This window comes from Chiloscyllium punctatum, chromosome 14 (assembly GCF_047496795.1).
Source record: "Chiloscyllium punctatum isolate Juve2018m chromosome 14, sChiPun1.3, whole genome shotgun sequence".
In the NCBI taxonomy this organism is placed as follows: domain Eukaryota; kingdom Metazoa; phylum Chordata; class Chondrichthyes; order Orectolobiformes; family Hemiscylliidae; genus Chiloscyllium; species Chiloscyllium punctatum.
The window spans coordinates 84,940,658-84,954,348 of NC_092752.1; positions in this window are offsets into that span (position 1 = coordinate 84,940,658).

Consider the following 13,691-nt stretch of genomic DNA (forward strand, 5'->3'; position numbering starts at 1 on the left):
TACACTCCAGCACCCACACACCTACACTACTGCACAGTCCACACCATCACGCTCATCCGTCTGGATTCTCCCTCTCCATTATGCTCACTCCCTACCCTAAGCATTGGTCATGTACCCATCCCTCGTTCATTCTCTCGAACTGGCCTTTGATCACATTCCCACTCAGATCAGTGAGCATCAACAATGGGTTCCACACAGTCTCCTCCTGTAAAGCAGCCTATTCTCCAAGACCCACCCTTTTGCCCCTGCCACAGCCGATGGTGCCTCCCCCATTATTACCTCCTTCTTACGACTAATGCTGTCACATTCACCGAGCAAAGACGTTTGTCCCAAGCTCCAGGTATTAAGTGAGCAACAGCCTGTCACACCTCATTCATCTTTCCTGCCCCAGCATCGGCCTGAATATCCACACCTCTCTTCCTTTCCCCACAGCAATGGAATGTAAAAAGAGGATTTGAGGAAAAGAGAATTGGAGAGTGGGAGTTTGGGAGATAATGAGTGCAGAACGCAGAGAGCTCAGGAGAGTGGGGAATGGAGGTAAAGTGAAATAGATTGTAAATGGAAGACGGAGTGAGAGACACAGAGGAACAGTGTGAGCATGGGAGGGAGAGGGAAAAAGGCAGAGAGATGAATTGTGCAGAAGTGCAGGTCCAAGTGGGGGGATGCAGAGGTGAAAGCAAGGACAGAGTGACTTAAACGCACCTGCTGAGTTCAGGCCCATTCCCTCCCCTTCCTGTGGACCAGAACTTGGGCTGAGTCTGTCTCTCTCCAGCCCAGCTTCTTCAAAGCAAAAGCAAACAACAATACCATTCACTCTGCTGCTTGGCGCTTTTTAATGAACATTATTTGTTGTTTACAAATGGAAGTGGTGGAGTACAGTCAGTGGGATGTTGCTGTTGCTCATTGGCCCCTACGTTGTGAGAAACATTCTCATTTGTCCCTGTAACACCACTTTGGGGTAATGTTGGACAGACAATAGCTACCCTCAGTTTGTTAACATCGAGACAGACTACTTCATCTCTGAAACTCTGAACTGATGTGAGGAAATCTTGGATGGACTGATTAACGACTGAATAGGGTTGAGTGATGAATTTAGGTAAATGGATATTTCAGCGCATTCTTCAGAAGCTTTCTGAACTTATTCTGTGTCACGGCATAAATCGCGGTGTTTGTGCAGCAACTGAGGAGCTGCAGCATGAAGCCCAATTCCCGCAGATAAGGATGGAGATATATAGGGGTATTCCCAATGTCCTGAAACCGGGCCCACATAGAATACAGCATAAATATTGACCACAGCAGGATGAAATTAGCTGAGATCAAAAACAGTAAAATGATAGATTTAATTCGATTTTTCATTTCTGGGTCGGACTGAGCATCCCCATTGTTGGCAGCTAGGAGTCTCCTGCGGGCTCTGCTGGTCACGATAATGTGTGTGGCGGTGAGACCATTGAGCAGCAGAATCAGGAGAAATGGGAGAGCCGGGGTTATAGTGTATTGGATGGACTGGATTGTGACCCAGACATGGGAGGACTGAACACCATCTTTTGCATAACAAACCCAGTGGCGGTTTATCATCACATACTGAGTTGTGAGCATAAAATACCAGGAAATGTTCTTTAAACAGCTCAGCACAGTCACTGCTCCCAGAACCACAGCCGCCGTTTTCTCACTGCAATATTTACTTTTCAGCTTCTGGCAACAAATGGCCACAAACCGATCAAAGGTGAAAGTGACGGTGAACCAGACAGAACAGTCAATGGATGCATAAACCAGGACGGCGTGGATATTACACATGGGGATGGACGTGTAAAAGTAAAACAACTCTTCATAAACAACGGGAATCCTTCTCAGTATCAGTTCGAAAGTAATGACCAGTAGATCTGCCGCTGCCATGGCCACCAGGTAACGTCTCACACATGGAGACAATCCACAATCTTTCTCACGCAGGACGTAGATTGTCAGTGCGTTCACTGTGAGGAAGGAAAACAAGCAGATTATCCATCAGACTGGACGCAAATTTCCTCATCTAACTGAGGACCCAGTGAGATTATCGAATGTGTCACTGTACATAGGGATGTATTACTGAAAGAATTGGAGCTGCAATAACAAATGGGAAATTCTGAATTACTGACAAAAATGTCACAAGCCACAAGAAACCCTCCCTCCCCAAACACACAGAGACACGTCCATAAGGACAGATGGTTCCTGAAACATTCCCACACACTTGATCACTCGAGAGCATGCACAGGTCACTTCTTTCCAGATCCTAATACGGAGGGTGAAAAATTTGCTGTTCCGAAGGATTCATTCCCAGTTCCTTGAAGAGAAACGGAGTTTCGAAATTTCTGGTTTTTAGTCTAAGTTGTGGTCGATCCTGTGTCGTAAAGGAATGTAAACGCAGGGAAAACGTACTCAACACTTTCACTGCCTGAGGGACTTCGGAGCAATCTCTTTTTCCCTGGAAAGGGATCCTTTCCCTTGGCATCTGACCATTTGTGCAATTCATTAATGTCCGACCATTCACAAATAGTCTCCGGGATAGAATCTTCAGGGACTGTCCGTTATAAAATATTGGGTACAGAATATTCAGGGAAATCTTCCACAGCTGCTTTGGCACCATTCCCCATATTTTCCTCCACTACATTGGCGACTGTATTGGAGTTATCTTGTGCTCACACGAGGAGGTTGAACAGCTCATCACCTTCACAAATATAATCTAGTCAACCTCAATTTCACCTGGACCATTTTGGGCACCAAATCCCTTCTGACACCTCGTCATCTCCATTTCTGGCGACCAATTAACAATGGACATTTCCTACAATCGCAGTGACCTACGTAGATACTACACCTCCTTCTACCCTGCCTCTTGTACAAACGCGATTCCTTAGTCACAATTGCTTGATCTCCGTCCTACCTGCTCCTCGGAGGACCAATTACACCGCATACAAAACCCAGCCGCCTTCTTCACAGATTACAATTTACCTTCTCACATGTTTGATAATGCCGTCCAGCGCATCTCGTCCACTTCCTGTACATGCGCCATCCAACCCCAGTGCTCCCAACGCAACAAGGACAGAAACCCTTCATCTTCCACCCCACCAACTTCTGCATACATCGAATCATACTTTGCCATTTATGCCACCTACAAACGGACCCCACAACTTGGAATATAGTTCCCTCCTTACCCTGATCAGAGGCCATTCCCTTCGCAACTTCCTCATCAGATTGACACCCTCCACCATCCCTCATCCCACACCCAACACTTTCCCGGCCATCACAAGACCTGCAAAATATGTGCCCAAACCTCCTACCTCATATCCATCTACAGTCACAAAGGATCCTTTCGCATCTGACAGAAATTTATCTGTACCTATGCCAATGTTACCTACAATATCCTTTGCACCCAATTTGGTCACCTTTATATCGGGGATACTGAATGCCATCTTGCAGATCATTTCAGACTACATCTCTGGGGCACCCGCAGCAATCACCACCACCGCCCCATGTTGAACACTTCAACTCCGCCTCCCACTCCGTCAATGACATGCAGGACCTGGCCTCTTCATCTACAAACAATAACCAGCCGAAACCTTGAGGAAGACGCCTCATATTCCGCCGTGGGACATTGCAACTGAACAGGGTCAATGTAGATTTCATTATTTTCCGCATTTCCTCTCCCCCTACGTTATCACAATCCGAAGGCTCCACCTCCCCACCACATCCTTGACCTTTCCTTCATATTTCCCTTTTTCTGGTCCGCTCTCCTCTCTGACCTATCACTTTCTACCCCCCCCCCCCTTCAACCGGTCTATCACATTCTCAGCTACCTTGCCCTCAGGCCAACCCCTTTCCATTTGTTTCTCAGCCACCCAGCCCAGAAGGCTCATTCCTGAGGAAAGGCTGATGTTCGAAAAGTTGATTCCCCTTCTCCTCGGATGCTGTTTTTCGAGCATTACATTCCCAGTTAGAAATCAGTCTGACACCATCTTACTCAAAGATTCAGGCCTGATGGTTAATGTTTCATGAAGCACTGTCGCCATCCCTGGGTATATCTTTACCCATCGGCAGGACAGACCCAAAAGTAATGGGGGTTCCCTGGAGTACATTTAAGGAAGGGGTTACCCTGCAATTCACCAATATTGATTTCAGGACCCGGGAAATCTCATGCTAACAGGTCAAAGATGGTCAAGGAAATCGCCTGAGGATGGATATATCCTGCCCCCCTCCACCCAACCTCTCTGTGGTAACTCAGTTCCCCTTGACTTTGAAAACAAATCAAAGGAAGCACTACGGGTGAGAAGGACATAGAACATACTCTGGGTCTGGGACTTCATGGCCATCACCAATTGTGTCTCCACAGGTCCACCACTGACTGAGCAGGAAGAGACATCAGATACACAAAAACCAGACTGGGGCAAGTGATGGGGGAATCAATAAGAAGGAAACATTCTCACCAAACTCCTTTTTCCGGATGGATCAGTCCTTAACAGTATCTGTTGGAGCAGCCAGCACACAGTTCTGGAGGGGGGAATGCCTCAGCCGCCTCATATTGAAGGTCCTGCCCATACTGTTATGTGGCATTCCCTCCTGTGAAGTAGGACATACTTCGAAAGGACCAAGTAAATGGAAACTGGTCCTCCATGAGGCATCATGGGCTATCAGCAGCTGCAGCATCAATGGCGTTCCCTCCATCATAAAATCAGAAGTGGACTGTTCAGCCATGGTTCCAAAATGTTCAGTAATATTCATAACTACACCTATGCTGAAGCAGGCTATTCAGCCCATCAAGTGTTTTAAACAGGAACAGAATGAGGCTATTCAGCTATTCGAGCTTTTCAGCTTTTGAAGCTGATCTTTTAATATCTCATTCCTGGTCCATTGGAAATTGCAGGGAACATTCATCCTTTCAAAACAGCCACACAGGAATATGGGAGGACTGGTTATTGAGCCGGGAGAAGGTATAAGTTAGGGATAAATGTGTCTTTATCAGTTCAACACAAATTAACGACTGCAGTGACACGGTGACCAGTACTGGGATCTCAACGATTTGCAAGGTTTTAGAGAAATGCAACAGATGTATTCTAACTTAGATCGTCAGAAAATTAATTTATCAAGAAGAGGTAGAGAATCTCTAATTGGATAAGCAATGGACAGCGGCTTGGCAGATGGAATGTAACATGGGTATATGAAAACTATGATATTTATCAGCAAGAATAACAGGCTGTATGTTAAATAAATGTAGAGGGATAACAGGACTTATAGACACAGTGTGTCCTGCTGCATTCAGTCTGACCTTTTCAGACATGGGAAGTGTTGCTCCATCTCTCTGATGGTCTGCTCCCTAATGTTCCCAGTGGCCCCACAGCTCTCCTTACACACAGAATATTTTGTAGTGGTTGGTTGGCGGTGTGGAGTAGTGAGCGGTACTGTGTTTTAAGCCGTGTTCCAAGGGGATGGCCTTTATTCTGATGGCTATCATTTCTGGCTACGTAGATACCTGAAGACAATAGGAATAGCTGACTGCTTCTGAATGAAGAAGCTGTGGTTACTGCCAGGACAGTGGGTATTCACCAAAATGATGTCCTGTACATAATCACGCTGCAACATTAATGGAGTGAGAGACGGAGGGTCCTATCACAAAATGAGAATTAAAGGCATTACAGATCAGCTGAAATTGATAGGTCCAATACATTTTCAATCCATAACAGAGAAGCATTAAATCAGAGGAGATATCTCACCAGCACACAATACTGTGTCGACCAAGATCTGCTCAGTCCAGCCCAGCAATCTGCCGAGTGCAGAAAACTGTGCAGACCACAGCAGTGCATTACTCTAAACTAGACATCTGTCCAGCACAGGGAGTTGAGCAGACCACAGAATTGCTTCGATCTTTAAGCTCGGACTAGATGTATGTTCATCACTGGGAGCTATGAAAAACACAGCAGTGCATTGATTTTTAAACACAGTCTAAATATCAGTCTAGTACACCGAGCTATGCAGAGCACAAATCTACAAATCCTGATTAGATGTCTTGCCAGCACCGGGAACTATGCAGACCGCAGCAGTGCATTGATCTACGAAGCCGAAATGAAAATCAGTCCAGAACGCGGACCTATGCAGAACACAGCAGTGCATTGACCTATAAACCCAGAATAGATATCTGTCCACGGTGTGCTGCTGGGAACGCACATCAGGCCAGGCAGCATGCAAAGAGCAAGAGAATCAGAGTTTCGGGCATAAGGCCTGATCAGATTCCTGATGAAGGGATTATGCCAGAAACTTTGATTCTCCTTCTCCTTGGTTATTGACTGGTCTGCTGTACATTCCCAGAAGCACACTCACGACTCTGTTTTCAAGCATCTGAGTCCTCACTTTCTGATTGGTCTCTGTCTAGCACTGGGAGCTAGGGAGACCGCAACACTGCAGTGATCTATAAACCTAAAAAAGATATCTATCCAGCATGGGGAGATACGCAGACCACCGCAGTAAATTTGATCTATAGACCTGTACAATTTATCTGTTCAGCACCAGAATCTATGCAGACCATAGCAGTGCATTTACCGACACACGTGGACTCGATATCTGTACAACACGGGGAATTATGCAGACCACAGCTGTTAAATTGCATTGAGGTCACCCTGAGTGAAGTAATTTAGGAGAGGTTGAGTTTAATTTTAGTTCACTTTCTCCAACTTTAAATTTTTTTTGGAAATACACTTCAAAAGTATAGTGAGAATAGATTGTAAAGTCGTGAAACAACCCCAATGACAGCATATGGACCACCAAAGGGCATGTCTGTCTCTTTCTGTTATTATCTCAAGGACAACGTTGCAAGGAATGGTAGAAAACTGCTCTGAGTCTTCAAAGGTATTCTTTGAAGAAGGAAACAGCGTGGAATGTCGTAAAGATGGTGGCAGGGTTCAGAATGTTCCAGTTTGAACACCTATGCTCCGCCGACACTTTGATTCTTTCTTATTTATTCTATATTCTGGAGAGTATTTTGTTGCCAAACTATTATATTTTTAACGTGACTCCTTTGGGAAAGGAGGGAGTGAGTCCCAGATCAGAGGATCGTGAGGGGAATCAAGGCTTCAAGGGTTAAAGAACAGTTCTGCTTGGAGACATGTCCAAGAGCGGTTTGGATACTGGGCCCCAGACAGTTTGGAGACTGTTTCTGGTGCAGTCTATAGACTGGGCCAAGTGTGGCCTGGCGAATTGGCCCGGTGTCGCATGGACATTAGGCCCGATGCAGTTTGGAGACTGGTCCCGGAATGATCTGCAGTCTGGCCCAGTGTGTCCCAGAGACTGGGTCTGCTGCGGCCTTGTCACTTGGACACAGTGTGCTTTGGACACTGGCCCTGGTATAGTCTGGAGCCTGGGCCCCGTACGGCCTTGAGACTGAGCCTGGTGCGGTCTGCCGACTGAACCTGGTGTGATCTACAGTCTCGAGACTAGATATTGTATAATGTTGCTAGTGATATTTGGTCCAATGGAAGATAGTAGTGGGAAGTGTTAGTTGAATCTGAGGACATGGGGAAGCACTTCGTTATTATTTTTCGTCAGTATTCTCATTGGAAAATGGCAATGTCATTCAGAATACGGAGATACAGGCTACAAGATTAGATGGGAATGTTGGAAGATCTGAATATAGGTATTAACCCTGGGCCAGCTGGATTTATTCTCGGGTTCTCTGGAAAGCCAGGGAGGCATTACAGAGTCTTTGACTTAAAAATATCTGTCATCATTGTCGACAGGAGTAGTGCCAGAAGACTGGAGGATATCAAAAGTTTTTCTCTTGCTTAAGAAGGGGTATCGGGACAACCCTGGTAACTAAAGGGCAGTGCGCCTTATATCAGTTGTGAGTAAGACGTGGGAAAATTTTGTGAGAGATAAGATTTGTAATTATCTGAAAAGGAATAATTTGATTAGAGATAGTCAACATAGTTTTGTGAAACGTAGATCGTGCCTCACCAACCTTTGGGTTCTTCGATAAGGTGAGAAAACAGGTGGGTGAAGGTAAAGTGGTTGATGTGGTGTACAAGGACTTCAGTAAAACATTTGATAAGATTCCACACGATAGAGTATTGCACAAAATACGGAGTTTTAGGATTCAAGGTGATTCAGCGGTTTAGATCAGATATTGGCTATCCGAAAAAAGACAGAGGGTGGTGGTTCGTGGAAAATACTCATCCGGGAGGTGAGTTACTCGTGATGTGCTACAAGGACCTGTTTTGGGACCACTGCGGCTTGTCATTTTATAAATGATCTGGATGTGGACGAGGATGGATTGGTTAGTACATTTGAGGGCGACACGATGGGAGGCAAAGTCGTGGATCGTTCTGATGAATACATAAGATGCAGCACTAGACTGAGAAGTGGCAATTGGAGTTTAATGCAGGCAAGTTTGAGGTAGTTCAATTCGGAAGAAATGACAATAATGCAGATTATTGAGCTAATGGTAAAAGTCTTGGAATTTTAGATGAACAGAGAGATCTCGTTGTCCAGGTGCATACATACCTGAAAGTTGCCACTCAGGTTTATAGGGTCGTTAAGAAGGCATATGTTGTGTTGACGTTTATTTGTAGGGGGAACTGAGTTTCGGAGCCAACAGGGCAAGGATCAACTGAGCAAGACACTGGTAAGGCCGCGCCTGGATTATTGCCTGCAGTTCTGTTCAGTGCATTATATGAACGATGTGGAAGCTTTGGGCAGGTTCCAGATGAGATTTATGAGAATGTTGCCTGTCATGGAAGGAAGGTCTTACGAGGAAAGGGTGAATGAGGACTTACACTGTATCTGTTGGAGAGAAGAATGTTTAGAGGTGACTTCACCGAGACGTACAAGATCATCAGAAGGTTGGATAGAATGGACAGTGAGAGCCTTTTATCCTCAGATGGTGAAGGCAAACACGAGGAGGCAAAGCTTTAAATTGAGGGGTGATAGACATAGGATTGATATCAGGTGTAGTTTCTTCACTCAGAGTGCAATAGGGGCCAGGAATGACCTGCATGAAACAGTAGTAGAGTCGCCGACATTAAGCGCATTTAAATGGGCCACAGATAGACATATCGATAATAATGGAACGGTGTAGGTTAAACGTGAATCAGATTATTTTCACCGTTTGGTGGCATTGAGTGCCGAAGGGCCTTTTCTCTGCTGTAACTTTCTATGTTCTATGAGTGTCAGCCCGGTGCAGCCTGGAGACTAGACATGTTGCAGTCTGGATACTGGGCCTGGTGCAGTCTGGAGACTGGGCCCAGTGCTGTCTGGATACTTGTTGCTGGCACAGACTGGATTGTAATTCGAGTCAGTTCTTTCTTTCATTTTTATTCTTCTGCTGGACTTTCCTTTATTATTCTTTCAAGTTTGTACCAAATACCTAAGAATCTACATCTAGATTTCTTGTACCTATAATGGCGCGTAAGTGAAGTCATTGCAAACATTCCACTGCAATCATTAAACTGCACGTGACAATGAAGCCAATTCAATTCAAATGTGAGAGAGTCACTGTCTTTGATGCTCCTTCCAAACACACCTGCTGCTTGTGCAGTGACATGGGGCTTCCGGAGAGAATTTTATGACTTTATTTTAAACACAAGAGGGAGAGACAGACAGCGAGAGAGTGAGGGGAGGGGGGGACATTTTGGTTCCCATTTCAATGGATTTACTCCCAAAGAACAGAGACCCAAATGCTCAGAGATGCTGAAGCACGCACGCGTGCACACACACACACTCACACACACACACACACCGTATTCGCGTAGACACATGGAGATATTTAGCCCTTCATGCGTGCCTTGACATTCCATGGCTGATCTGAACATGGCCGCACCTTTATCTCCACGCGTGAGAATGAGGGCATTTTGGACCGGTGAACATAATTCTATTAGTTTGATAATAGTCCTGAAAAAGGATATACCTCCTCCACAAGATTATGTTACAATTTGTGCAAGAGTAATTGTGAAGGAATTGGACAAAAAATTTCAAAAGATGATTGGAGGAAGCTGTTGAAGGTGAAAGGATTTCAGGGAAGTGGGAGTCATTCAAAAGTGAGATAGTGAGACTTCAGGAATTACATGTTCCCGTCAGTGTGAAGGGAAATGCGAACAGGAGTAGGGCGCAGGACATGTCAGGGGATATTGAGGCTTTGGACAAGGGAAAAAGAAGGCTTACGTCAGGTACAGGCACATGCTATCAAAGGAATCCCTTGCTTATATGGAGTATAGGAGAACACTTACCAGGGAAATCAGGAGGGCAGAATGGGTGCATGAGGTAGCTTTGGCTGATGAGGTGAAGGAGATTTGAAAGAGATTCGACAAAAGAGAAACTGGAGAGACATTAGGGCCCCATAAAAATCAATCAGCCATCTAATGTTTGGCTCCACAGGAGAGCAGATGAATGAGGTTTATTAGGTCTATTGTCACATGCACTCTCGTGAGGACAGTGAAAAGTTTACAAGTCGCCACATGTGACACAATCTTAGATACAAAGCTTCCTGTCCCTCCCCCCTCCCTCCCACACCCCCCCCCCCCTCCTCCAAGATACAAAATCTTGGTAGAAATCAGAAAAATAAAGAATATAAAATTAAGTGTAAAACATTACGGCATTTCCTGCAGTAGTGGAAAAACACAGAAAATCAGTACATTGTTCAACAACAGAGTCCATAAGCGTCTGGCCATGCTGAATTCACACTTTACATCAGGACTCGACCTCCCCCACTCCGCTGCCTTATCGCCTGTTTCTGCTCGAAGGGTGAGGTCCCACGCAAAAACTTCATGTCGGTATTTACTCGAAAGGAAAATGCGGAAGAGAGGAAAGTCACAAAAATAAAAATAAGTGATCTTTGAAACGAGACCACATTACAGTAGCGGAAGAGCTGACGGTCTTAAAATGCATAACCATAGGTTAAAAACCCGGGACATGTTCAAATGTATCCCGGAATCACTGCAGGAAGCTGGGGAGGGAACTGTGCTCACACGGGCTGAGATGTTTGTATCATTCCTTCGAATTCTGGTGAAGGGTTACTGGATCGTTAATTCCGACTTCTCTGCACAGATGTTGCCAGACCTGTTGAACTTTCCCATAACCTTCTGTCTTTCTTACTGATTTACAGAATCTGCAGTCCTTTCAATTTTTTTTTATTTGTATCATTGATAGCCACGGGTGAGTACTTGAAGGCATCTAATGTGGCAACATTATTTTTAAAAAGGCTGCCAGGAACTGCAGACCAGTGACTCTGACGTCAGATGTGGCTAAATGTGTATAGGAGCTTCTTAGAGACAGGATTTACATGCATTGGGAAAAACAAGGACTGATTAGAGATAGTCAGCATGGCTTTTTGTGGTCTCAAACATAACTTACATAGGTGACCAAGAAGATAGATGAAGGGCAATCAGCATACATTGTCTAAGTGGACCTTAGCAAGCCCTAACATTTGGGAGAGCTAGCCAATTTGATACAGCAATGTCTTAACAGTCGGAGGCAGAAGGTGCTGGGAGAGATTTGTTGTTTCTACTGCTCGCGGGTGACCAGTGGTGTGGTCACAAGGAGCAGGATGCTTCTTTTCATTGTTTTTGTAAATGATTTGGATGGGAATGTAGGAACCTTGGAACGTAATTTTGACGATGAAACCCCCCAAAATTATTTGTTATAGTGGGTAGTGAAAAAGCTTCCGGAAAAGAACAATGGTTCAGTGCTTCGTATTGTTGCCTCAATGCACCAAAATCGCAGGTTCGATGCCAGCCTCGGGCAACTTTCTGTGTGGATTTCACGCATTCTCCCCGTGTCTGCCTGGCTTTCTTACGGGTGCTCTGGTTTCCACCCACAATCCAAAGATGTGCAGGTCAGATGAAATAGCCATGCCAAATTGCCCATAAGTTAGGAGCATTAATCAGAGGGAAATGGATTGGGTTGGGTTAACTTCGGAGGGTCGGTGTGGACTTGTTGGGCAGAAGGTCCTGTTTCCACACCATAGGTAACCTAATCTTGATCTACTGGGCCAATGGCCTGAGGAATGGCAGATGGAGCTTCTTTCTGTTAAATGTGAAAACTTTGCATTTTCAAAGTTTGTGAGAAGATTTGTAGCTCGGGTGCTCGTTGTTGTGGTACTTTTCGCCGAGCTGGGAATTTGTTTTGCAGACATTTCGTCCCCTGTCAATGGGCTTCCTCAGTGCTTGGGCACCTCCTGTGAAGCGCTTCTGTGTTGTTTCCTCGGGACTTAAAGTGATTTGTCCCTGCCGCTTCCAGTTGTCAGTTCTAGCTGTCCGCTGCAGTGGCTGGTATATTGGATCCAGGTCGATGTGTTTGTTGATAGAATCTGTGGATGAGTGCCATGCCTCAAGGAATTCCCTGGCTGTTCTCTGTTTGGCTTGTCCTATAAAAGTAGTCCGATAAAACTACTATTATAGGACAAGCCAAACAGAGAACAGCCAGGGAATTCCGAGAGGCATGGCACTCATCCACAGATTCTATCAACGAACACATTGACCTGGATCCAATATACCGGCCACTGCAGCGGACAGCTAGAACCGACAACCGGAAGCGGCAGAGACAAATCACTTTAAGTCCCGAGGAAACATCACAGAAGCGCTTCACAGGAGGTACCCAAGCACTGAGGAAGCCCATCGACAGGGGGCGAAACGTCTGCAAAACAAATTCCCAGCTCGGCGAACAGAACGACAACAATGTTGCATTTTGTTCGACAAACCAACGCAGGATTTACACAGTTAACGGTTGGGCCCTGGGCAGTGTTTTCCAACAGAGAAACCCAGGTTGCCGGCACATCGTTCTTTGAAAGTGGAGTCGCAGGTAGACAGGGTAGGGAAGAGTTTATTATACATGCTTACCTTCAACTGACACATCATTGAGTATAGGAATTGGGACATCATGTTGTGACTATGCAAGAGAATGGTTAGGACACATTTGGTGTACTGAGTACAATTCTTGTCGCCCTTCAATGGGAAGGTTGTAATAAACTGGAAAGGAGAAAAATATTTTAAATGATGTGGCGGAGATGGAGGTTTTGAGATATATGGCAAGTCTGTGATTTTGTTCCCTTTCCGTAGGATGTGAGGTTACCCTACAGAGGTTTATAAAATCATAAGGGGCACAGATAGGATGCACGGCCAAGGCCTTTTCCCCACAGTAAGTGTATCTGAAACCAGAGAGGATAGGTTTAAGGTGAGAGGGAAGATATTTAAAAGGGATCTAAGGGGCAGCTGTTTCTCACAGAGGGTTGTATGTATATGTAGGCAGCTATCAGAGGAACTGGTATTGTTGAGTACAATTACAACATTTAAAAGGCAATTGGATGGGTACATGTACAGGAAAAATTTGGCCGAGTATGTGCCAAAAGCAGAAAAAATGGAACAAGTTCCATTTAAGAAACATGATAGAGAGAATTCCTGATGCTGATGTTGTGCTACAGACCTCAGCAGCAGCAGAAGCATACTTATATTCAACCACGATCTGCAATGTTTTCTTCTGGGGATAATCCCTCAATCTGCCATTAATACCGAGGCGATCTATGGTTCGGTGATAAGTGTGGGTGAACATTCCGGACAGAACCATGTGTACCTAAACCTGATGGCAAACCTTTAACCTATGCACTTACTGCTTACATTCCAAACAGTTGGACTGACATCTGACAGAGCGGGCACAATAATCCCAAGACCAACAGACCAACAGTCCGA